General features: G+C 48.8%; 1 long non-coding RNA gene across 1 annotated transcript in view; it reads left to right on the top strand.

Moving 5' to 3' along the window:
• Positions 1-25,994, top strand: part of LOC146045829 (uncharacterized) — a 50,195-nt gene extending 24,201 nt beyond the window's left edge. The window contains exons 5-7 of the long non-coding RNA XR_014465625.1: positions 1,075-1,224; positions 17,149-17,284; positions 25,910-25,994. This is a non-coding gene — a long non-coding RNA (uncharacterized LOC146045829). The remainder of the gene's footprint in view (positions 1-1,074; positions 1,225-17,148; positions 17,285-25,909) is intronic.
• Positions 25,995-27,047: the final 1,053 nt, after the last annotated feature.

Here is a 27,047-nt window from a genome sequence, read left to right as displayed (position 1 = left end):
GGGACATTTACCAAAATGGATTCGTATAATAAAAGTGAAAAAAGTCGTATTCGTAGGCGTATTGTCGTGAATTTCTGGCGTATTCGTGAATTCGTAATTTAAGAAGTAAAAAAATCGTACTATCGTGGAAATTATCTTGGCGTGAACTTGTGATATTGAGGTCGTATTCGTATATCAAAATACGACTACGCATGTGTACGAAAAGTCTACACCATCGATAGAATATGAATGATTTTTGCATGAGCTAGGCGTGTTTTCCTCATGTACTAAAAATTCGTATTCGTGAAGTTGTAAAATCGGATTCGTAAACAACTACGATTCGTACAAAAATTCGTGAAATAAAATACACCCTCCTTGACAAGGTCTATTTTAAAGTGTATTTCACCGGCTTCAATGGAACACATGTGTTATCATTTGAAAAACACATCACACACACACACACACAAACACACACAAATATCGACTATAGGACAAAAAAAAAACCTAATGGGACAAACTTTGAAAAGGACAAGACAAACAATAGCATTTCAGAACAATACACACTCAGAAATCACTTTGAACAAACTCACCAAAAATCACCAAACAACTCACCACTGCACCTCTCTCCTACACACTCCAAACTACACCCACAACAAGTTTTGGCGCCTCCACGACTTATATATGGGTGTGAGAGCCCTCCCCAGTGTAAAAGAGATACACCAATCACGCTTGTAGTTTCATTTTCGTAGTGAGCCATGTGGTTGAATATACGAAAATTCGTATTTCATTTCACGACAAATTCGTGAAATAACGGCGTTTTCAGACAAAAATCTCTACGACATTCGTATTTCACCTACGAATCTACGACACTACGAAAACATGCGTAAACCAACATACGAATGCCTACACCATCGGAAAATACGAATTTTAAAAATACGACTTTGTAGTAACTTACACTCCGGAACACGACTTTTTCAAGATCACTATCATTCGTACACATTCGTATTTCCTACGAATACAAATACGAATACGAATTTTTAGGGAATCCATTTTGGTAAATTTCCCCCGATATGAGTGTTTCCCCCCTTTTTATAGATTTCGATCTATGCTGGTCCGCACTCCTGGAATGTACAGGAGACTCAGGAAGTTGGAAAAGATGTTCTGACAGAAGTGCATCCCGTTACATCTGCTGGAATTCCCTCACCCCCTACATCTGGTATCCCGGAGGGCACCATTTAATAGCAGGTAAGTATGTGATCATTTTCCCTCTTGTAACTTACATATAATGTATTTTCCAATCACATTGGCTGGAGTGTAAGTCGAGATTTGTCGGCGTCCGTAGAATGTTTTGTAAACACTACCATTTCCATCCTGAGCTAAGGAGATCTGCCTAGAAAATGAATGGGGTCTACAGATCCATATAACCCAATGAGGGAGAGTGGCTGGTGCTTTACTAGTGCCGGAGTAATTGGATAGTTCAGATAAAGAGAAACAGTTGTGGCATCAGTGGCACAGATAGTGGTGAGGAAATATCTGTTTTGCTGGACAACATTCCACAGAAAATTTCCAATGTAGTTATGGGGGGTTAATGGTGAAATAAATGCAACTTTAAGGGGGATATTTACTAAGATGGGAGTTCTATTTCACATTCAATTCGAATCTACTTCTTTATTTAGCACCTTCTAGAAGATAATAGATAGTAACTGATTGGTTGCCCATAGCAACATCCCATGTGAAATCGAACTCCCATCTTAGTAAATTTCCCCCTAAGTATCCTTACATACCAATGTGCCTATAAGGAAACTTTCCAATTTGCCCTTTATTCATTCTCTCACTCTCCCATTTCCTCCGCTCTGTCCCTCCCCCCGCCCCCCATTTCCTCTCTGTCTCACACGGCCATTTCTCCCTATTCTCCCTCTATCTCACATGGACTACTATTTTCCACTAACCCCTGTATCTCCCGTTTCCCTTCCTCTCTCTGTCTCTCTCTGTCTCATTGCTCCTTTTCCCCCCTATTCCAACAATCTTTTATTCTTCCCCTATCCTCTTTTTCGCACTGTTGCATTTCACAATATCTCTCATTGTCACACTCACACACTTTATCATCCCCTCTCGTCTCTTTCTCTCTCTCTCTCTCCCCCTTTTATTTCTCTCGCACACTTGCTCACCCATTCTCATTTGCCCCTATTCTCACTCTCCCCCTCCCCCGCCATTTCCTTTACCCCGTCTATGTCTCACACTCCCATTTGCCCCTATACTCCCTCTCTCTTACATGGTCTACTATTTCTCACTATCCTCTATCTCCCATTTCCCTTACCCCCCCTCTCACGCGTACTCTCTCTCTCTCTCATTTCTGCCATCCTATATTTTATTTTCTCACATTTCCACTATTCTCTTTCACACTCTCACATCTCAAAATATCTTTCTCATTGTCACACTCACACACACTCTCAACCCCCTCTCTTCTCTCTATTTCCTTCTCTCTCTCTCTCTCTCTCGCTCTCTCTCTCTCTCTTTCTCTCTCTCTCTTTCTCTCTCTCTCTCCCCCCTTCCATTTCTCTCATACTTGCTCATTCCCTCGCATTTCCCCCTATTCCATATCTCCCTCTATCCCCTCCTCAATCTTACTATTTTCATTCTCGCTCTACCATCTTTTCCACCTCTCTCACTCTCCCGTTTCTCCCTATTCCTTCTGTCTCACACTCACTCTCATTTCCCTTTATTCTCTTCTTCTCTCCTTCCTCTACTATTCTTTGTCTCTGATTCTCTCCCATCTTCCCCTTCTTTCTCTCTCTCGCTCTATCTGTCTCACTTGTGTTGATGCGGATACTTTCCCAAGTCTTCTATGGACTCTAGCTATCTGCAGACAAGTGCAAGTACTGGTAGATTATAGAGGTACTTGCAGGGTTTCTTACACCAAAGCCCAGCTGTGCTGTGCTAATACAGTATATGTTGATGAGCCATTCATCCGTAACCAATAACTGATCTGCGATAACATTTTAGAAGCATCACCTTAATTCTTAATGAATAAAAACAGATGTAAATCGGAACATCATTATTTATTGCTATGTACTGTAATTACAGTGGTCTTCAGTATTACAGTACTGTATGTTCCACGGTTACATCTTAGCTGTAGCTGTACAGCCATATGCTCTCGTGTCTGTAAGCCCCATACACACTAGACAACGGGCTCCACCGATATTGCGCGTACACACTGAACGATATCGACAGTGACGTCCCACAGCTAATAGCATGCCTTTATTCTGCGGGAGACGTCAGGGGCCATAGGGATGACAGTGGGTAGAGAGTGGATGAGGAACCATTCCAGCACCAGAAAGGTTAAACTAAACATATAGGATGAGTTTATACCTATACATAATCACAGTCACTAGGAATTTCCCCTGTGCGGCTTTGGCAAGAACAACATAAGCACTACTGGATATAAGTGAAAAGTAATGTTTATTGACACACAGAATATAGTGCAAAGAGGCGATGATGAAGGGTTCCAGATATCACTTGATAAATGCAAGTAACCAGGAGACTGGAACTGGATAGTGGACCGACATTTTGAAGCAACTTGTGACTGATCAGCTTTATCACCAAGTCTGGAGGTTAGAATTATCCTCATCTGAAGGAAAGGGTAGAAATATTGGACCTTGGAACGCTCCCTGGCTCTCTGGATTGGGGAATGTCCCCAGACGCTCTGGGACCGCTCCCTATAAACAGGAGATTGGGCTTGCACCCTCACACTGTAAACTGGCGACCTCTTTAATAATATCACAAAAAGAAAATTGAACAAAGACAAATATCATAGTGGAATATAGTCTGGATTAAAATAGCTGTTGGTAAATTGGTGGAGTACCTGTATATTTAAATTTATATAAAATATAACATAAGTTCTGACCCCTAACCTCCCCTTACTGGCCAGCCAATAACCCACTTTTGATGTTATATTCTATATACATTTTCAGAAGAGAGCTCTTTAATGTAATCTTTCTTTACATAGGTCCTGATTCAGCTTAGATCACATTTTATACACTGTCCCCATCAGCTTATTATGTGTGATCCTTAAGCAATGCAAATGCAAGAGGAGGTGCATACCACCTGAGTAAAGGAGCATACACACGTAGAGATCTGTGCTAAGCAATTTTGCTGGTGTCAAGATCTCCCATGCAAAGCACATACACATGCAGAGATTTGTGCTAAACAATTTTGCTAAGCAATTTTTCTCCGCAATATTGTTTAAGCAAAAAAAGGCCGGGTAGTTGTTCAGAATGAGAGATTGCGATCAGTATCTCTCATTCTGTACACACAGAGAGATTTGCAGTCATTTGCTAAGCAATCTAACTAGATTGGGACTGCATGCACTGACTTAGTTAGCAAGAGATATTTAATCTCTCGGAGCATACACACGGAGAGATCTGTGCTTACTTTCTAAGAAATCTAGTCAGATTGCTTAGAAAATAGCACAAATTTGCTCCGTGTGTTCACCCCTTAAGTCTCATCTTACTCAGCCCTGCAATCGCAGGTGGGCTTGCGAGGCGAAGGAAACTTCACCTTGCAGCTTAAATGTAAATGTATGTAAAATATAACATCAGTTCTGGCCTCCAACCTCCCCAGATAAGCCAGCCAATCACCCACCTATGATGTTATATTTTATATACATTTTCAGAAGATAACTCTTCAATGTAAACTTACTTTACATAGGGCTTTGTTCAGCTTGGATCGCATATGATACGCTGCTCACAGAAATGCAAATGCAGGAGATGGTGCATACTACCCCCTGGCTACATTTGCAATCCAATTAAACTGCTACACGATAGGAGTTTAGAGGAACGCGGTGTCCTCCTGCAACTACAGCCTGAGTTAAAACCCCCATACACTAGTCCAACTTGTTCTTACCAGTTTGACCTTGAGAGCTCCCCGGGAGGCTCGCTTACGATTTGGCACTTGATGGGCCAAATTTACATGCAATAAATCGCATGCGATATATTGCATGTAATATCCCCCGTGGGGTGGGTAGCGGGGTCTGTGCAGGGGGCGGGCAGTGGGGTCCGTGTGGTGCAGGGCAGGCAGCGGGGTCCGTGCAATGGCTGGGAACTAGTGCTATTTGCCGGGTGGGAAGCGGCTGCTGAATGTGAAAAAATATTTTTTAAAGACTGGCCGGCTGTTTATTGGTTGAGAGAATTCTCTCAGCCAATTAGCGTTCAGCTAGTCTTTTCAAAATATTTCTTCACATTTAGCAGCCGCTCCCCCCCCCCGCCAGGCAAATAGCGCTAATAGTTCCCAGCTGTTGCGCCGACCCCACTGCCCGCCACACGGAACCCACTGCTACACATAAGCACCCACGATGTGACTGGTTGGTCCGATACAATACATTTAATGTGCAGCCCGTCCGATCTCCCTACCCCGACCACGCATCGGGTTGGAGGGGATGTCAAATACATCTGACAAGTGTATGGGCACCATAATTCTCATCTTACTCAGACTTGCAGTCATAGGTTGTCTTGCGAGGCCAAGGAAACTTTGCCATGCCGTATAAATGTATATAAAATATAACATATGTTTTGGCCTTCATCCTGCCCAAAAAAGCCAGCCAATCACTCGCCTTTTATGTTATATTGTATATACATTTTCAGAAGAAAACTCTTCAATGTAATCTTACTGCGATCGCAGTTTAGAGGTACATCGTGACCATCGGTTGCAGCATCCCTTTGCGACTGTGGCCTGAGTAATTTTCATCTTTCTCAGACGTGCAGTTGTAGGTCGTCTTGTGAGACCAAAGGAACTTTGCTGTACAACTTCAATATAAATGTATATAAAATGTAACATCAGTTCTGGCCTCCAACCTCCCCAGATAAGCCAGCTAATCACTCGCCTTGTTTTCAGAAGATGCCTGATTCAGTGTGGATCGCATATGATAAGATGCTCGCAGGAGCTTATCATGTGTGATCCTTAACCCCTTCACTGGTAATCCCGAGAATTTTCCAGGCTATGCCTTAATGCCCAGACTGGCAAGCCCAGAAAATTCTCGGGTTTCCCCGGCTCTCTCGCCTCTGCCTCACCCCGCACCCCTTCTCCCAGCTGTTCTATTACAGCTTGTGGCGCCGGCTTATGACAAGCAGCGTAAATGTATATTTATATAAAATATAACATCAGTTCTGGCCTCCATCCTCCCCAAGTTGCCAGCCAATCACTCGCCTTTGATGTTATATTTTATATAAATTTAGCTTAGGTCACATATGATAAGCTGCTCACAGCAGCTTATCACGTGGGATCCTCAAGCAATGCAAATGCAGGAGGAGGTGCATTCCACCCCCTGCCTCCATTTGTGATCATATCAAACTACGATGCAATGGCAGTTTAGGGGTAATTGCGACCATCAGTCGGGGTGTTCCTATACGACTACAGCCTAAGTAAGTCTCCCCTTACTCAGTCTTGCAGTCGCAGGCTGTCTTGCGAGGCGAAGGAAACTTTACCTTGCAGCGTAAATGTATATTTATATAAAATATAAAATCAGTTCTGGCCTCCATCCGCCCCAAGTTGCCAGCCAATCCCTCGCCTTTGATGTTATATTTTATATAAATTCAGCTTGGGTCACATATGATAAGCTGCTCACAGCAGCTTATCACGTGGATCCTCAAGCAATGCAAATGCAGGAGGAGGTGCATTCCACCCCCTGCCGGCATTTGTGATCATATCATACTGTGGTTGCAGATTAGAGGAACATTGCGACCGTTGGTCCCAGTGTCCCTTTACGACTACAGCCTAAGCAAAACTGGCCAGACACTTGTGCGATTCTCCGAGGGGAGAAGTCGCACACGATAAATAGCCGAGTCCACCTGCATTTTCTGTTGACACTCCCTGTAAATGGCTGGGTGCCTCACCCAAACTCCGGCCACTCCTGTCAATCTCCCTGTGTGCGGAAAGTGATGAGAAGCTGTCACTGGCTTTCATAGCAGAGAGATTTTGGCTTAGATCACATATGATAGGCTGCTCGCTGCAGCTTATCATGTGCGATCCTTGTCACCCTCTGTCTGCATATTTCATCGTATCGAACTGTAATGTAATTGCAGTTTAGCGGAACATCGGGACCATCGGACGCAGTGTCCCTCCGCAACTACAACATGATAAGTGTCATCTTACTCAGGCTTGCAGTTGTGTGTCAGCTTGCGAGACTAAGAAAACTGTGCCTTGCAGCGTAAATGTGTTGTCACAAGGCAAGGCCGCCCGCATGTCTAGTCCCTACCCATGATGCAATTGCAAAGTACTTGCAATCGCTTCTCAGAAATGTGATTTGCATTGCAAAAATGTGATAACATTTCCAGGGTAGTCCCCTTTCTGCGCAGCCTCCTATTTAACCATCCAGGCAGTGGTATCCTCCAGCCATGGGTATCTCCTCCTCCTGTTTAACCACCAACCAGTGGCATCCTCCTGCCACATAGGTATCCATTCCTCCTGTTTAACCATCTGGCCAGTGTTATCCTCCTGCCATAGGTATCCAGTCCTTTTTTAACCCTCCGGCGAGTGGTATCCTCCTGCCATAGGTATCCAGTCCTCCTGTTTAACCATCTGACCAGTGTTATCCTCCTGCCATAGGTATCCAGAGGGAGATTCTCTAAGCGAAAAATGCGGTAAAAAAACCGTTACCGTGGCGGGGGGCTTCGCCAGAAAAATCTGGCGATGCCCCATAGAAGCCAATGGGCTTCTACCGCATCCCACCGAAGCCCCGCAACGATGCCCCGCATGGACCCCCACCTCCCTGCATTGCCCCTCATCTGTGTCCGGGCAGCACAGAGCTGTGCTGGCCGGACCTGTGACCTCCTCCCTGCACTGATCCTCTTCTGGGTGCAGGGAGGAGGAGAGCCCGGCGCAGCAGCAGCAGCGCCGGGTGTGTGAGGGAGGGGGGAGCCGCCGGGACCTGCAGGGACCCGGCAACTCTCACCGCAAAGGACAGCTCTTAACGCAAGAGCTGTCCTTTGGTATAATTATCGCATAAACATATGCAATAATTATAAATGCGAAGAGAGGTTTAACCATTCAGCCAGTGAATTCATTCAGCCTGCTCACAGCAGCTTATTATGTGGGATCCTCAAGCAATTCAAATGCAGGAGGAGGTGGCTGTGACGCTGCGACTGCAGCCTGAGTAAGTCTCATCTCTTTCAGGCTTGCAGTTGTAGGTCAGCTTGCGAGACCAAGCAAACTTTGCCATGCAGCTTAAATGTATATAAGATATAACATCAGTTCTGGCCTCCGTCCTCCCCAGAAAAGTCAGCCAAACCCTCGCCATTGATGTTATATTTTATATACATTTTCAGTAGATGCCTGATTCAGTTTGGATTGCACATGATAAGCTGCTCACAGCAGCTTATCATGTGGGATCCTCAAGCAATGCAAATGCAGGAGGAGGTGCATTCCACCCCCTGCCTCCATTTGCAATTGCTGGCTGCTCTACACCGCAAGCACCTCTGCAATCAGCAGAGGTGTTTGTTGTTCTGCGATGTGATCACATGTGCAGAAACCAAACATTGCGCATAATATGGGTTGGATCGTACTTGGAGTTGGAGTGTGAGGGCAGAGACGCTGAGGGGGGAGTTAGAGAGAGGGAGAGGGCAGAGACACTGATGGTGGAGTTAGAGAGAGGGTGAGGGCAGAGCCGCCGATGGGGGGGGGGGGGGGTTAGATATATGAGGGCAGAGACGCTGAGGGGGGAGTTAGAGAGAGGGTGAGGGCAGAGACGCTGAGGGGAGAGTTAGAGAGAGGGGGGAGTGTTAGAGAGTTAATGAGGGCAGAGAGGCTGAGGGGGGAGTTAGAGAGAGAGGGTGAGGGCAGAGACGCTTAAGGGGGGAGTTAGAGAGAGGGGGAGTTAGAGAGTGGGTGAGGGCAGAGAGGCTGAGGGGAGAGTTAGAGAGAGGGTGAGGGCAGAGCCGCTGAGGGGGGAGTTAGAGAGAGAGGGTGAGGGCAGAGAGGCTGAGAGGGGAGTTAGAGAGAGGGTGAGGGCAGAGACGCTGAGGGGGGAGTTAGTGAGGGCAGAGAGGCTGAGGGGGGAGTTAGAGAGAAGGTGAGGGCAGAGACGCTGAGGGGGGAGTTAGAGAGAGGGTGAGGGCAGAGACGCTGTGGGGGGAGTTAGAGAGTGGGCAAGGGCAGAGAGGGTGAGGGCAGAGACGCTGAGGGGGGAGTTAGAGAGTGGGCGAGGGCAGAGAGGGTGAGGACAGAGACGCTGAGGGGGGAGTTAGAGAGAGCAGCAGTGTGGGCATGGACGATGGGGGGTGGTGCGAGTGATGGTAAGGCAAGAGAGAGTGGGGGTGCGCTGTTAGGCTATTGACCCGGGGGTGGTATGTGTATAACGCTTAATCCTCAATCCTTAAGCAGTGCAAACACAGGAGGAGGTGCATTCCACTCCATTTGTGATCATAACAAACTGCGATTGCAGTTTAGAAAAACATAAGGACCATCGGTGGCTGTGACGCTGCGACTGCAGCCTGAGTAAGTCTCATCTCTCTCAGGCTTGCAGTTGTAAGTCGGCTTGCGAGACCAAGCAAACTTTGCCTTGCAGCTTAAATGTATATAAGATACAGTATAACATCAGCATACCTCCCAACATGACCCTCTCCAGGAGGGACACATTGCTCTGCTTCTGCCCTTCTGTCTTAATTTATGATTGACATCACCTGTGTTGAAATACCTTTCTTATAAATTATCCTGTTCCTGTTTGGATTGCACATGATAAGCTGCTCACAGCAGCTTATCATGTGGGATCCTCAAGCAATGCAAATGCAGGAGGAGGTGCATTCCACCCCCTGCCTCCATTTGCGATCGCTGGCTGCTCTAAATCGCAAGCACCTCTGCAATCAGCAGAGGTGTTCGTTGTTCTGCGATGTGATCACATGTGCAGAAACCAAACATTGCGCATAATATGGGTTGGATCGTACTTGGAGTTGGAGTGTGAGGGCAGAGCTGCTGAGGGGGGATTTAGAGAGTGGGGGCGAGATTCTCTATCACAGAAATGCGGTAAAAACCCCATTATCGGGGTTTTTACCGCATTTCTGTATTCTCTAACCCCCCTTCGCAGTGTCAGCGCTGCAGAGGGAATCGCCAGAAAAAGCTGGCGATCCCCTGCAGAAGCCTATGGGCTTCTTACCGCAGCGCTGTGTGAGGGATCCGTCACGGATCCCTCCCAGCATGCCCCGCGGCCGGAGCGTCGGTCTGCGCATGCGCAGACGGACTCCCGGGTCGTAGACCCGGAAGTCCAGCAACGGCGCCGCATCGCAAGGGACAGCTCTTACCGCAAGAGCTGTCCCTTGCATTAATTACCGCATATTTTAGAGAATATGCGGTCATTAGAAATGCGAATGCCGGCGATACTGGGCTAAGGATTTTAGAGAATCCCGCCCAGAGAGAGGGAGAGGTCAGAAACGCTGATTTGGGAGTTAGAGAGAGGGTGAGGGCAGAGACGCTGAAGGGGGAGTTAGAGAGTGGGTATGGGCAGAGAGGCTGAGGGGGAGTTAGAGTGAAGGTGAGGGCAGAGATGCTGAGGGGGGAGATAGAGGGTGAGGGCAGAGACTCTGAGGGGGGGAGTTATAGAGAGGGTGGGGGCAGAGACACTGAGGGGGGGGGGAGTTAGAGAGAGGGTGAGGGCAGAGACGCTGAGGGGGGGAGTTAGAGAGTGGGTGAGGGCAGAGACACTGAGGGGGGAGTTAGAGAGTGGGTGATGGCAGAGAGGCTGAGGGGGGGGGGGTTAGAGAGAGGGTGAGGGCAGAGACGCTGAGGGGGGAGTTAGAGAGTTAGTGAGGGCAGAGAGGCTGAGGGGGGAGTTAGAGAGAGAGGGTGAGGGCAGAGACACTAAGGGGGGAGTTAGAGAGAGGGGGGAGTTAGAGAGTGGGTGAGGGCAGAGAGGCTGAGGGTGGAGTTAGAGAGAGAGGGTGAGGGCAGAGACGCTGAGGGGGGAGTTAGAGAGAGGGTGAGGGGGGAGTTAGAGAGAGAGGGTGAGGGCAGAGATGCTGAGGGGGGAGTTAGAGAGTTAGAGCTGAGGGGGGAGTTAGAGAGAGGGTGAGGGCATTAACACTGAGGGGGGATATAGAGGGTGAGGGCAAAGACTCTGAGGGGGGGAGTTATAGAGAGGGTGAGGGCAGAGACACTGAGGGGGGGGAGTTAGAGAGAGGGTGAGGGCAGAGACGCTGAGGGGGGAGTTAGAGAGTGGGTGAGGGCAGAGACACTGAGGGGGGAGTTAGAGAGTGGGTGATGCCAGAGAGGCTGAGGGGGGAGTTAGAGAGAGGGTGAGGGCAGAGAGGCTGAGGGGGGAGTTAGAGAGAGGGTGAGGGCAGAGACGCTGAGGGGGGAGTTAGAGAGAGGGTGAGGGCAGAGACGCTGAGGGGGGAGTAAGAGAGTTAGTGAGGGCAGAGAGGCTGAGGGGGGAGTTAGAGAGAGAGGGTGAGGGCAGAGACAATGAGGGGGGAGTTAGAGAGAGGGGGGAGTTAGAGAGTGGGTGAGGGCAGAGAGGCTGAGGGAGGAGTTAGAGAGAGAGGGTGAGGGCAGAGACGCTGAGGGGGGAGTTAGAGAGAGAGGGTGAGGGCAGAGAAGCTGAGGGGGGAGTTAGAGAGTTAGTGAGGGCAGAGAGGCTGAGGGGGGAGTTAGAGAGAGGGTGAGGGCAGAGAGGCTGAGGGGGGAGTTAGAGAGAGAGGGTGAGGGCAGAGACGCTGTGGGGGGAGTTAGAGAGAGGGTGAGGGGGGAGTTAGAGAGACAGGGTGAGGGCAGAGAAGCTGAGGGGGGAGTTAGAGAGAGGGTGAGGGCAGAGAGGCTGAGGGGGGAGTTAGAGAGAGGGTGAGGGCAGAGACGCTGAGGGGGGAGTTAGAGAGTTAGTGAGGGCTGAGGGGTGAGTTAGAGAGAGGGTGAGGGCAGAGACTCTGAGGGGGGAGTTAGAGAGAGGGTGAGGGCAGACGCTGTGGGGGGAGTTAGAGAGTGGGCAAGGGCAGAGAGGGTGAGGGCAGAGATGCTGAGGGGGGAGTTAGTGAGGGCAGAGAGGCTGAGGGAGGAGTTAGAGAGAGGGTGAGGGCAGAGAGGCTGAGGGGGAAGTTAGAGAGAGGGTGAGGGCAGAGACGCTGAGGGGGGAGTTAGAGAATTAGTGAGGGCTGAGGGAGGGAGTTAGAGAGAGGGTGAGGGCAGAGACGCTGAGGGGGGAGTTAGAGAGAGGGTGAGGGCAGAGACGCTGTGGGGGGAGTTAGAGAGTGGGCAAGGGCAGAGAGGGTGAGGGCAGAGACGCTGAGGGGGGAGTTAGAGAGTGGGCGAGGGCAGAGAGGGTGAGGACAGAGACGCTGAGGGGGGAGTTAGAAAGAGCAGCAGTGTGGGCATGGACGATGGGGGGTGGTGCAAGTGATGGTAAGGCAGGAGAGAGTGGGGGTGCGCTGTTAGGCTATTGACCCGGGGGTGGCATGTGTATAACGCTTAATCCTCAATCCTTAAGCAGTGCAAACGCAGGAGGAGGTGCATTCCACCCCCTGCCTCTATTTGTGATCATAACAAACTGCAATTGCAGTTTAGAAAAACATCACGACCATCGGTGGCTGTGACGCTGCGACTGCAGCCTGAGTAAGTCTCATCTCTCTCAGGCTTGCAGTTGTAGGTCGGCTTGCGAGACCAAAGAAACTTTGCATTGCAGCTTAAATGTATATAAGATATAACATCAGCATACCTCCCAACATGACCCTCTCCAGGAGGGACACATTGCTCTGCTTCTGCCCTTCTGTCTTAATTTATGATTGACATCACCTGTGTTGAAACACCTTTCTTATTAATTATCCTGTTCAAGACAGATCAAGGTAATCATGCATTCAGAAGAAAATCCAGAAGCAGAGCATTTTGTCCCTCCTGGAGAGGGTCATGTTGGGAGGTATGCATCAGTTCTGGCCTCCGTCCTCCCCAGATAAGCCAGCCAAACCCTCGCCATTGATGTTATATTTTATATACATTTTTAGAAGATGCCTGATTCAGTTTGGATTGCACATGACAAGCTGCTCACAGCAGCTTATCATGTGGGATCCTCAAGCAATGCAAATGCAGGAGGAGGTGCATTCCACCCCCTGCCTCCATTTGCGATTGCTGGCTGCTCTACACCGCAAGCACCTCTGCAATCAGCAGAGGTGTTTGTTGTTCTGCGATGTGATTACATGTGCAGAAACCAAACATTGCGCATGATATGGATTGGATTGGAGTTGGAGTGTGAGGGCAGAGACGCTGAGGGGGGAGTTAGAGAGAGGGAGAGGGCAGAGACGCTGAGGGTGGAGTTAGAGAGAGGGTGAGGGCAGAGACGCTGAGGGGGGAGTTAGAGAGAGAGTGAGGGCAGAGACGCTGAGGGGGGAGTTAGAGAGAGGGTGAGGGCAGAGTGGCTGAGGGGGGAGTTAGATATATGAGGGCAGAGACGCTTAGGGGGGAGTTAGAGAGAGGGTGAGGGCAGAGACGCTGCGGGGGCAGTTAGATAAATGGTGAGGGCAGAGACGCTGAGGGTGGCGTTAGAGAGTGGGTGAGAGCAGAGATGCTGAGTGGGGAGTTAGAGAGAGGGTGAGGGCTGAGACGCCGAGGGGGGAGTTAGAGATAGGGAGAGGGCAGAGACGCTGATTTGGGAGTTAGAGAGAGGGTGAGGGCAGAGACGCTGAAGGGGGAGTTAGAGAGTGGGTATGGGCAGAGTGGCTGAGGGGGGAGTTAGAGAGAGGGTGATGGCAGAGAGGCTGAGGGGGGAGTTAGAGAGAGGGTGAGGGCATTAACGCTGAGGGGGGAGATAGAGGGTGAGGGCAGAGACTCTGAGGAGGGGAGTTATAGAGAGGGTGAGGGCAGAGACACTGAGGGGGGGGGAGTTAGAGAGAGGGTGAAGGCAGAGACGCTGAGGGGGGAGTTAGAAAGTGGGTGAGGGCAGAGACGCTGAGGGGGGAGTTAGAGAGTGGGTGATGGCAGAGAGGCTGAGGGGGGGGTTAGAGAGAGGGTGAGGGCAGAGACGCTGAGGGGGGAGTTAGAGAGTTAGTGATGGCAGAGAGGCTGAGGGGGAGTTAGAGAGAGGGTGAGGGCAGAGAAGCTGAGGGGGGAGTTAGAGAGAGGGTGAGGGCAGAGACGCTAAGGGGGGAATTAGAGAGTTAGTGAGGGCAGAGAGGCTGAGGGGGGAGTTAGAGAGAGAGGGTGAGGGCAGAGACACTGAGGGGGGAGTTAGAGAGTGGGTGAGGGCAGAGAGGCTGAGGGGGGAGTTAGAAAGAGAGGGTGAGGGCAGAGTCGCTGAGGGGGGAGTTAGAGAGAGGGTGAGGGGGGAGTTAGAGCGAGACGGTGAGGGCAGAGACGCTGAAGGGGGAGTTAGAGAGAGGGTGAGGGCAGAGAGGCTGAGGGGGGAGTTAGAGAGAGGGTGAGGGCAGAGACTCTGAGGGGGGAGTTAGAGAGTTAGGGGGAGATTCTCTAAGAATCTCCGCCCCCCTTCGCCGCCCATCACATATTTAATTATCGCATATGTTGTAACATATGCGATAATTAAGGCAAAGGACAGCTCTTGCGTTAAGAGCTGTCCTTTGCGGTGAGAGTCGCTGCTGCTGCTGCGCCCGGCTCTCCTCCTCCCTGCACCCGGAAGAGGATCAGTGCAGGGAGGAGGTCACAGGTCCGGGCAGCACAGCTCTGTGCTGCCCGGACACAGGTGAGGGGGCGATGCGGGGCGGCGAGGGGGTCGACGCGGGGCGGCGGAGGGTTGCGGTAGAAGCCCATTGGCTTCTATGGGCCACCCCCTGCCGCCATATTTACAGCATCCCAAAATGCGGTAAAAACCCCGATAACGGGGTTTTTACCGCATTTTTCGCTTAGAGAATCTCCCCCTTAGTGAGGGCAGAGAGGCTGAGGGGGGAGTTAGAGAGAGGGCAGAGACACGGAGGGGCGAGTTAGAGAGAGGGTGAGGGCAGAGACGCTGTGGGGGGAGTTAGAGAGTGGGCGAGGGCAGAGAGGGTGAGGACAGAGACGCTGAGGGGGGAGTTAGAGAGAGCAGCAGTGTGGGCATGGATGATGGGGGGTGGTGCGAGCGATGGTAAGGCAGGAGAGAGTGGGGGTGTGCTGTCAGGCTATTGGCCCTGGGGTGGTATGTGTATAACGCTTAATCCTTAAGCAGTGCAAACGCAGGAGGAGGTGCATTCCACCCCGTGCCTCCATTTGCAATCGCTGGCTGCTCTATACCGCAAGCACCTCTGCAATCAGCAGAGGTGTTCGTTGTTCTGCCATGTGATCACATGTGCAGAAACCAAACATTGCGCATAATATGGGTTGGATCGTACTTACCCAATCAGTAAGAGATTTGATGTTCCGGTCTCTCGGTCTCCAGTACTTGATGGGCGTTGGAGAACATACCGTAGTTGTTAGTTGAGGGGCGATGTTCTGCCACCTTGTGTAATTCGGGCTGACGGAGGAGCCAGGTGTTCTTCTGGAAGCTGGAAGTTGTTATGTGGCTACTGATGGAGGTATCGGCTGCTCCTGTGTGAGATGATGTTATACCTCCTGCACCTGGGGAAGTGATGTTACCTTCACTGTGGCGGCTGCAGGGAGAAGCTGGGAGTGAATGGGTCCTGCAGGTGTTCTAACTTCTCCCAATCGATTCCCGTGAAGAATGGATGTTCTCTGATGTTGCCGTTCTCACCCAGACGCATCTCAGGGTCACCACACAGGAGCTGGAAAGAGGAACAGGAGTGTAACTAAGGGGGTTATTCTGCTTGGTGCGTGGGACCGTACGCGGTCGGTTCAGGTTTTTTTTGCATCTGCGCATACGTAGCTTTCGCTATGCGCATGTGCGGTGACCTCACACCGCTCACGAACGGGTCTCTCCGTGCGAAAAAACCTGTCCGCAAGGTTACGGTCATTGTGGGCGGCATGTGGGCGTTTTTATGGGAGCGGCCGGAGTAATGAGGAAAACTGGGCGTAAACATGGGCGTACAGGGGGGTGTGCACACAAAATGCACGGTGCCACAATCGTCTCGATCGGCGAATGCACCGTGAATTTTGGACCAAAAACAGGTGGACGCCAAAGAGTGCTCCTGACCACTCTTAGAGCTACCGCATGAGAGCGGACGCCTGGGTCTGCTAATTAATGCCGAATACAAGTAAATTACATACACCTGAATGCAATAAGCAATGCTGCAATAACCATCTCACCCATTCAGAAAGTGTTTTTGTATACTTTAAAAAGCAGGACACTCAATTCACAGAAGTCGACGTGTGTCAACTTTTTTACTGTAACACAAACATACCAGTTTTTTATTAGGAAAAAGACACAAACCACATCTAAGAGCAACAATGATGTTTTTGGACTCAATTTCTACTTGCACTGTGGCGTACGTTCAGATATACGGAAGGTGACGGTGTGAAAACGGACGAGACCCGTCCGTAAACGGTGGCGTACGCTCTGATGTACGCCAGGTGTCGGTGGCTAAGAGGGAGCTCCGTCCGTGCACGGTGGCGTACGCTCAAGTGTACGCCACTCCCCATTGTGACCATCCGTGTGTGGATGTTCTGTGGGCGGACTTACGCTCACCGTGAGCGTACAGGAAACGTACGGTGTGACGGACCGTACGCACGTTTCACCGATCCGATTAGAATAAGGCCCTAAGTTTCTGTTTATCTGCAGTCTGATTTCTTACAGTACATATTTAGGAGACATGATTTTAGCATCAAAGAAAAGAAGCATTATACTGTATTGCCCTAATCAGAGGATGTGTGTCTATGTAGTTTAGTATTCTTTCCCCTAACCTCTAGCAGGTTACTGCTTATCATGGTACCATTGGGGGTCATTCACTGGACTTGATTTGCTTATATTTGAATAGAAACAGGGAAAATGCCGGTGCTGTATAACGTGACCAGTAGTGTATGTCAGTGGTACAGTGACTCCTGCAGCAGGCATTGCTCTGGCTTGGAGTTTCCTTCACTTATTTGTGTGTGTCAGGGAGCCAGTAATGTAATCTGACGTATGTAACTACGTATAGCTTCCCCATGTACAGCTACATGACCGCTCGTAGAACAACTACATGGCTGATACTAGAGAATGGGGGTTCTGTATAAATAACAGACGCTGACACATTGTTCATGGCCTCTTTGTTACCTAGTGCTGAATGCTAAGTATGTTCTCACACTCACCTCTTCAATGATGTTTCTTGTATTCGGGCACAGATGACAGCCCGCCAAAGCCGAGATGCGGCACTCCTCGGGGGATTTTCCTGTTGACATCTGGAATAGCACCACACCGAAGGAGTACCAATCCACTCCCGCATTATATCGGTCTCCCATGATGATCTGTCATTAAAAGGTAAGAAGTTTACTACATTACACTTCATAAACAGGACAGCAGATCTGGGCACAATACGCCTGCCATCAGATGTTACACTGACAAATAATTCCATACATGTGAGATGAATGAGAAATCAGATCATGTTTATCATATATAGGCATACTGGGCACACAGTTCCCAGGACAGACATGCTGGGCACACAGTTCCCTGGACCGACATGCTGGGCACACAGTTCCCAGGACCGACACTGGGCACACCATTACCAGGTTAGACATGCTGGGAACACCATTACCAGGTCAGACATGCTGGGAACACCATTACCAGGTCAGACACGCTGGGAGCACCATTACCAGGTCAGACACGCTGGGCACACCATTACCAGGTCAGACACGCTGGGAGCACCATTACCAGGTCAGACACGCTGGGAACACCATTACCAGGTCAGACATGCTGGGAACACCATTACCAGGTCAGACATGCTGGGAACACCATTACCAGGTCAGACATGCTGGGAACACCATTACCAGGTCAGACACGCTGGGAGCACCATTACCGGGACAGACACGCTGGGAACACCATTACCAGGTCAGACACGCTGGGAGCACCATTACCGGGACAGACATGCTGGGTACACCATTACCGTGACAGACACACTGGGCACACCATTACCGGGACAGACACGCTGGGCACACCATTACCGGGACAGACACACTGGGTACACCATTACCGGGACAGACACGCTGGGAGCACCATTACCGGGACAGACACGCTGGGAACACCATTACCGGGACAGACACGCTGGGAACACCATTACCGGGACAGACACACTGGGTAAACCATTACCGGCACAGATATGCTGGGAACACCATTACCGGGACAGACACACTGGGAACACCATTACTGGGACAGACACGCTGGGTACATAATGGGAATAGAAATTTAATTAATTTATGTACAGATTAATTCTGGGGCTTTGGTAGTAAGAATGGAAATGTGACATTGTCTCCTCCATATCCACCTTATCACATAGCCCCTCAAATTTATTATAGCCTCACCTCTGGGGCAATGTAGCCACGTGTTCCAGCGTAGCCAGAGGCTCTGGGTTTGTTCTCGATCGCCAGCCCGAAGTCGGAGATTTTAATATGGCCGTCATGAAGCAGGATGTTCTCTGGTTTGATGTCTCTGTAAAAGGAACAATAAGTATTTTGTCATTAAGTACTTGTTTGCATACATCATAAGTGACTAAGGGTGCAGATACGTCCTCAGACACATATTAAGGCAAAGTCTCCTGGTGCGTCTTAGGTGCATTGTGTTGCGAATAAGAAGTGTTTGCTGGCAGATGCTGGATGCTGGCAGAGTTGCTGTCCTTCCTGTATATTTGCACTTGCATGCATATAATCTTATAATCAGATCCACATATACACCGCTAGCATTGCTCCCAATGTCTGAGATTGACTTGAGCTGTCTCAATTTGCTGGCTCTGCCCTGATGCCATGATTGGGACTGCATTATCCCAGGTGTCTGGCAGTTGGGATGTATTTCCCTGTGGCCCAGATAGAAGTGGGTGTGGTAGTGACAGGGTGGTAGGAGGGGCTTTGGAGGGATGTAATGGTCAGGCTAGAGCTGCACACAAAGGGGTGTATATATATAGAAATCCCAAATTATCTTTTCTTCTATGTTTATTTAAATGAGGAAAGAAAGAAAGTTACCGATGGATGAAGCCCATCCTGTGGAAGTACTGGAGACCGGACACGATCTCGGCAGCGAAGACTCTGTTATAGAAGAAATGTAACAACATTGTAATATCCCAAATCAGCCATTGTGTATGGGCAGGATAGAGAGATACAGTGTGGGATGGGGAACAGTGTAAGAGCTGTAGAACACGAAAGGAAGACAAATACGGGTAGAATAGAATTCTAGCAGGAAGAGACAAATTGATGGACGACGTCCAACAAGGAATCCTGGTACTTATGTATTATCTGGACTCCCATGTTAAATGCACCCCATTTTTTCATACCCCTACTATCCAACTACGCATGGAGTTGATTTTCTATAGTGTGGCAAGCGCAGCGAGCCACCGTGCCCGAAGCGTGGCGAGCGCAGCGAGCCCCGCGAGGGGACGCGGTCTCATAAGAAAAACGGGAGTCCAGATATTACATAAGTACCGGAATCCTATATCACACAGAGTTATACACCAGATTATGCATAGATCGTACGTTGTAGCCGTAGACTCAAGACGCCCTCTTGATTGCAGCAGGTCAAACAGGTCTCCACCGCTGGCGTAGTCCATGACGAATGCCAAGACGTCTTCATTCTGGAAGGTCAGAAGTCCATGTGCTAAGAAGGGGCTCCCAGATGTTGATTGTAGGGCTCTGGTCTCCATCCACGCCTTCAGTTCTTCTCTATCTGACAGTCCGTTGTTGTTCAAGAGTTTAATGGCGACATCCGTCTTGGTGATGTTGTCGTGCGCCAGCAGGACCACTCCGTATGTGCCTCGGCCTAACTCCCGACGGATGTCATATCTCTCCAGGAATTGAGATTCGTCCTCGGGGCAGTCTGGCGGTGAGATGCTGCTTGGTCCTTGCGGGGTAAAATAATAGATTAGGAATTTATTATTCAACAGATAAGGAGATAGGGCACGATTCAAACTTACAGCGTAGCACACTATAGGGTTTTACAAAGCTACTTCTAGCTAATCGGAACCACCAGGCCTCATTGAACAGTAAGCCCAAGCTCCTGAATACACCTTTAATTAAGTATTCCTACGTGGGGCACTCCAGCCTCTCTGCCCTTCTCCTGTCTGGTCCGGTCTCTCTGCCCTTCCCCTGTCTGGTCCGGCCTCTCTGCCCTTCCCCTGCCTGGTCCGGCCTCTCTGCCCTTCCCCTGTCTCGTCCAGACTCTCTGCCCTTCCCCTGTCTGGTCCGGCCTCTCTGCCCTTACCCTGTCTGGTCTGGCCTCTCTGCCCTTCCCCTGTCTGGTTCAGTCTCTCTGCTCTATCCCTGCGTGGTTTGGACTCTCGGGCTCTGTGTGATCCAGGCTCTCTACCCTTCCCTTGTTCCCTTGCAGTGCCTTAGCCCTTCCCTCTGCTTATGTAGGCTTTCTGTCCTTCTACACCTACCACCAATGTTTTCTATGTGCCCCCAGACTTCAGACACAGTATTGCCCTGCACCTTGATCACTTTTGAGTTTAATAATTTTGTTGCGTAACTGAATAGTGCCTATTTAATATTGTAGGAATGGAGCATGTGCATTTATGTGTTGTAAGGAACTGTTAGTGATGCATTCTCATGCAAATTTAAGCAGGTAAATTATTGCTAGTGATCAAAAGGATTGCCTGGGGTTCTAGTGACCAAGCCAATTCCTCTGAGCTAATCCTGTAGTTACTGGCCATACCGTTCTGGCACTAATCACATCGCCTGTAGTACATTTGTAATGGCATTGAGCTACAATAGATGCCAACCATTACATTTGCCTGATGGGCCCTTCATGTCCAAGTTTGACACGGGATATAATGCGTTTTGTTGTCCTATAAACAGCCTGAAAGGGTTTGCATCTGTATTCCTATATGTGATATTCATGTTAACATACATTACTTTAGATTAAATATCTAATAATAGATTAAATATCCAAGTCCATAATTAAATGAAGGGAAAAAAACGCCATGACACCATGGCGGGGGATTTACTAAGATGTGTATTCTACTTAACATGTGATGTTGCTATGGGCAACCAATCAGATCCTGTCTTCTAGAGGATGCTAAATAAATAAGAAGTAGATTCTGACTGGTTGCCTATAGCAACATCACATGTGAAGTAGCATACACATCTTAGTAAATTTCCCCCCATGAGTCATTACACCGGGTGACACCAGCCCTACATTCTTCAGTTATCACCATGGCTGTCTTCCCCAGGGGGGTTGGGCTGTCACGTATAAATGCAGGCACCGCCATCCTGGGTATTACCACCTTTAGTGCCAGTAAACCTAGAGCTATTCTGTAAACCCCCTGATGTTTGGGTGTGGGGTTAATGAAGTAATAATCATAGTAATGTTAGGATTAGGCTAGGTAAAGGTAGAAGAACATTCATACTGTGTTTTCATTGTGTAAATGACACTGCGAATGCCGGCATATGCCTGTCACCAAACTGAGCTATACTGTAGGTTACAGCACCTTTGTAGTTGTGCACCTTTCTCCATAAATATTACAGTAGTTTTACTAATCCTTTTTTTTTAGACTGTCTTTATCTGAATAACTGTAGTAACCAATGAAATGAATATAAATTACATATAAAACATTATTAATATTTTTTTTATATAAACAATATTCAACTTTGCCAGTGTGAAAATGAACTACAGTGCAAGGACATCCAACTACATTTCCGCTTACCTGGTCTTGGCTGATCTTCATCCGGGTCTTTAGCCTCGCTTGCTGCTCTCTTTCTCTCTTCCAGCGATTCCTCCTCTCTGGATTTTCTTGATGAAGTGTTGTTCACTGTCTTCTGGTCTTTCTCCTGCATCTTGCTGCTGGACTCCTCAGGTGCTTCCTTTTCAGGCTTTCTTGATGTCTCCTTCCTGCACCTCTTCTTTCCGGCCATCTCCTCTGTGTTCTGGTCTGTCTTCTGTATCTTGCCGCTGGGTTCCTCCTCAGGTGCTTCCTTTTCAGGCCTTCTTGAGGTCTCCTTCCTTCTCCTCTTCTTCCCGACCATCTCCTCCATCTTCTGATCCGGCTCCTGCATCTTCCGACGGGTACACCTGATCCAATATGTCAACTTACCTCTGCTGATCTGGCTCCTGCGTCTTCCGACGGGTACACCTGATCCAATTGGTTGGTTTACCTTTCCTGATCTGGCTCCTGCGTCTTCCGACGGGTACACCTGATCCAATTGGTCAATTTACCTTTCCTGATCTGGCTCCTGCGTCTTCCGACGGGTACACCTGATCCAATTGGTCAATTTACCTCTCCTGATCTGGCTCCTTCGTCTTCCGACGGGTACACCTGATCCAATTGGTCAATTTACCTTTCCTGATCTGGCTCCTGCGTCTTCCGACGGGTACACCTGATCCAATTGGTCAATTTACCTTTCCTGATCTGGCTCCTGCGTCTTCCGACGGGTACACCTGATCCAATTGGTCAATTTACCTTTCCTGATCTGGCTCCTGCGTCTTCCGACGGGTACACCTGATCCAATTGGTCAATTTACCTTTCCTGATCTGGCTCCTGCGTCTTCCGACGGGTACACCTGATCCAATTGGTCAATTTACCTTTCCTGATCTGGCTCCTGCGTCTTCCGACGGGTACACCTGATCCAATTGGTCAATTTACCTTTCCTGATCTGGCTCCTGCGTCTTCCGACGGGTACACCTGATCCAATGAGTCGACTTACCTCTCTTGGTCTGGCTCCTGCGTCTTCTGACGGGTACACCTGATCCAATAAGTCGATTTACTTCTCCTGATCTGGCTCCTGCGTCTTCAGACGGGTACACCTGATCCAATAAGTTTACTTACTTCTCCTGATCGGGCTCCTGCGTCTACTGACGGGTACACCTGATCCAATAAGTTTACTTACTTCTCCTGATCGGGCTCCTGCGTCTACTGACGGGTACACCTGATCCAATAAGTTTACTTACCTCTCCTGATTCGGCTCCTGCGTCTTACGACGGGTTCACCTGATCCAGTAATTGGCTTTCTGTCTCCTGAAATCGCTTTTTCTCCCCTTCTCAATCCTCTGCTTGGGCTCCTGCTTCCTCCTCTGATGCTGTCTGCTGCAGAGATGCCAGTTGGAAAATAACTGCCACTCTCAGCTATGAAAGTGTATAGCTTGGGTCATGTGACCAGCTTGCTGCTCTCCCATATACACTCTATAGTATCCATGCTAATGGGCCTAATTTTATTTTTAGGATTTCTAAGTTGCTATAACTTACCCTGTTAATGTTATTTGTGCCTAATTTCAGTGAGATCCTATGTACATGTTCCTAATTTATAATCTAACTGCAGGAAAGGAACATTAAATGTACATAAATGTATGGCTGTAACTATTTCACCAACATAATACAATAGAATACAGCCCTCCGGGGTAGTGACAATCAGGTGCCTATGTTATTTCACTTTTAAATACATCTACTAAAATATCTGTTTTATAGGGATGGCCGTTGTTGCCATTGCCATCGATGGCAATTCTGCGGTATCCGGACTATTGTTAGACAGCACTTAGATCGACAGCCATTACATCGACACCATTAGTTCGACAGCTCAATAGGTCGACATGGTTTTAGGTCGACATACCATTAGGTCGACATGTCATTAGGTCGACAGCTCATTAGGTCGACAGCTCATTAGGTCGACATGTTTTTAGGTCGACACTACCATTAGGTCGACATGTTTTTAGGTCGACACTACCATTAGGTCGACAGTGTCTATGTCGACAGTCAAAAGGTCGACATGGGTTTTTTCACTGTTTTTTGAGCCGACATGTGCCGACAGGCAGTATTTCATGCCCTACTATCCACTAGGGCGTGGTGGGAGAATAAAATAGTGTGCCGAGCGCAGCGGTACACTTCAAACTGTGTCCATGTCGACTGTGTCGACATTTCGGCCAAAAAAACAGTGGAAAAAACCATGTCGACCTTTTGACTGTCGACATAGACACTGTCGACCTAATGGTAGTGTCGACCTAAAAACATGTCGACCTAATGAGCTGTCGACCTAATGAGCTGTCGACCTAATGAGCTGTCGACCTAAAACCATGTCGACCTATTGAGCTGTCGAACTAATAGTGTCGATGCAATGGCTGTCGATGTAAGTGCTGTCTAATATCCGTCCCAGACCCCAATTCTGCAACTTGCCATCGATAGTGCTAAACTATGCAATGGATGTCCATCGATATTTTTACATATCGATGGTCATCCATTGTGTTTGATTGATTGGGCTGTAGGCCAATCAAAACACGGGGGACGGGGCTTCGCTGGTGTCGGGGGGCAGAGCTATGCTCTGTGTCCCAGCGCTTTAAAAAAAAAAAAAAAAGCAAACATCGTTTTACTGTTCCATCGATAGAGGGAAAGCATCTGGTTCTCCCCCATCGATGGCTAAAGTATTCGACATTGGCCATGAACCATCGATGATTTCGAATCATCGATCGTGAATGGCCATCCCTACTGTTTTACTTTTGTCTGTATTGACATGTGAGAGGGGAGTTAGGGATGGGAGTGGGGGAATAACAAATCCCCCAGCACGACCCCTTCCATCAGGTACAAGAGGATCTGCTCTTGGGCTTCCCCCTGTTTATGATTGTAGTCACCTGTGTTGAACTAGATAATTGATGAGAAAGCTGTTTCACTGCAGGTAACTGCACCTGGGAAGTCCGGGAGCAGAGCTTTCTGTACCTGATGGAAGGGTCCTATTGGACGGTCTGGGTACAAGTGTATAGTGTTCTTCCTGTAACTGGGAAAGTGCTGCTTAAGCGGATAGCCTTTGGTGACCAGTGAGCCAGTCAGAGGGCTTTGTGTCTGACTGAAGTGATTTGGCATAGATGGATTATTGAGAGATATTTTATATAACACATATAACACATCACCATCTCTACACTTAGGCCCTGATTCTGGTTGACTCGGTAAGCTGTGGGCCTGCCCCTGCCGAATCGCCACCGTATCACCTTGCAACCATGCGAGGGGAAGTGTCACTAATACACATACCCTCTCATGTGCCCGCAGCAGGAGAAATCATTTGATGATCAACGACCATCGAATGACTTATCCAGGCCACGCAAATATAAGTCAGTGGCCGGCCGAAACCAGGACGGACAGCTGACGTCATGTGACATCAGCCGTCCAACCCTGGCACACCACCTGCTGCACGCAATCCCATGGGGACGGCCATGAAATGCTGAGCGTTCCCATGGTCGACACCCTACTCTGCTGCCCCACTCCCCTGGCCCACATTGGTCAGTTCGAACTGATCAGTCGCTGAGTTTAGTCGCCCAGGGACCCTGCACATGCGCATAATTCATTATGCGCATGCACAGAAAAAACCATCGCTGGACCACGTGGGGGTGCAAATGAACAATATGACCCCCTTACTGTAACATTCATTTCTTATAGAGGAGCATTGCTTCCCATTTCCAGTGCTTGGGACAAGCTAACGTCGCACAATTTACAGGTCTCCTCACAGAAACACAAGTGAAATCCTAAGAATCATCTGTAGATATTTTATAATGTGTCAGTGAGTAATGAATATGCCTGTGCTCCAGCAAGGACATATGGAAAACATGCACTGCCAGTGTATGCAGAGGACTGGATCTGAGAACACTATAGTAAAGGGATTGTGCGCCCCTCTGTCCCTGTTTCCCATTTCAGTTTGCACATATAAAATGCTGAAAGGGTGTTTCTTACAAATATCCATGAAAAAAAGATGATAAATTGGTTAAAAATGTATTTAAAGCAGTTGGGAAGAGTGAGGTAGAAAGTATTTTTAAGTCCCAGATCTTAGTCACCTTTCTCTGATGGTGGCAATAAGTGAGTTTCTGTTGCCCCAATAATAGGTAATAGACAATCCACCTTATTGCTGCATGTTAGTAACTAGACCCCTAGGTTGTGCACTATAGTCAGTATTGTGTAACTAGTGCAGTAATAACCTTTATCTATGTTACCCAGGTCTACTCGAGTACAACGGGTGAGCAGCCGGCCACCTATGTGTACACCGAATATGTGCTGCACCTGGACCTGTTCTAGCATTATATCAGAGGTGAGTTGTTAGGTAACATATAGGTTTTCTGTGTCCTTCTTCCCTCCTGTCTCCTAACCCCTCACAGCCATTAACCTGGGAGAGTGTGTGAGATCTGTAGAGAGAGAGATGGCGACCATGAGCACAGACAGATAAAGGACCTGATTCAGTCCTGTTCGCTAAGCTGCATATACTTCCAGCCTAGCGAACAGGTAAGCGCCGGCTGTCGGACAGATCGAAAATAAATAGGAGCCGTCTGTGGCGGATATGATACTGAGACCTGCCAATGCAATGGTTAAGGAAGATCAGTCAAAGACAGAATTAAAATCAGTGACAACAATTGTTTCCCCACAAACAATACATTTTTATTTCGTTGATTTTCTTCTGCAAAAGTGTGTACCAGCCAGGATTATTGAGCCAGCAATTGGGGCGTTGCAGAGTCAGGCGGGGAATTCATGTGTTCCGTTTGCTGCCTGCTTATGCCGACAAGTGTGTCCAGTCTCTCTCTCTCTGCCCCAACGCTCTCTCTCTCTCTCTCTCTTTGGACGGGATGTACAAAGCATTGGCGGTACATCCCACTGACCATCGCATATGTAGATTATGTAGTTTGAAATGTCCATTCGGTTTCTTGCCTGCTCCCCCTAATAGCTCACTTCATCAGAGCATCAAGTGCTGTCACGCACCGGGGGATGTTTCTCCTCCATGAAAGTGGCATGGGCGTCTCTATGAAATGCTGGGCATTCCCATGGGAACGCAGCCAGGCCGATGCCTACTTGGGGTTCTCTATGCTTACCCATTGTTTCTGCCAGGGCTACACTATTCTTGCACCCATTAATAAGCAGTATGGGCCTTATTCTGGTTGGCTCGCAAAGCAGTGTTATTTTGCTTCTTTGTGAGCTTTGTAACACCGCCCAAATGCCCACACCCCGCTATTCGCATATTTTCCCAAAATCATTCGATGGTCGATTTCTGAAGCGCTCTCTCCCTGGTGACTTTATTTAGTGGCACCCTGCTCCGTGAACATTGTGGGCAGCTGACATTCGGTGACGTCTGCTGCCGGCCCCTGGA

Source organism: Crinia signifera, chromosome 11, assembly GCF_055691185.1.
Source record: "Crinia signifera chromosome 11, ASM5569118v1, whole genome shotgun sequence".
Classification (NCBI taxonomy): domain Eukaryota; kingdom Metazoa; phylum Chordata; class Amphibia; order Anura; family Myobatrachidae; genus Crinia; species Crinia signifera.
Note: the sequence above shows the minus strand (reverse complement) of the source record. Positions and strands in the feature narration are given on the sequence as shown.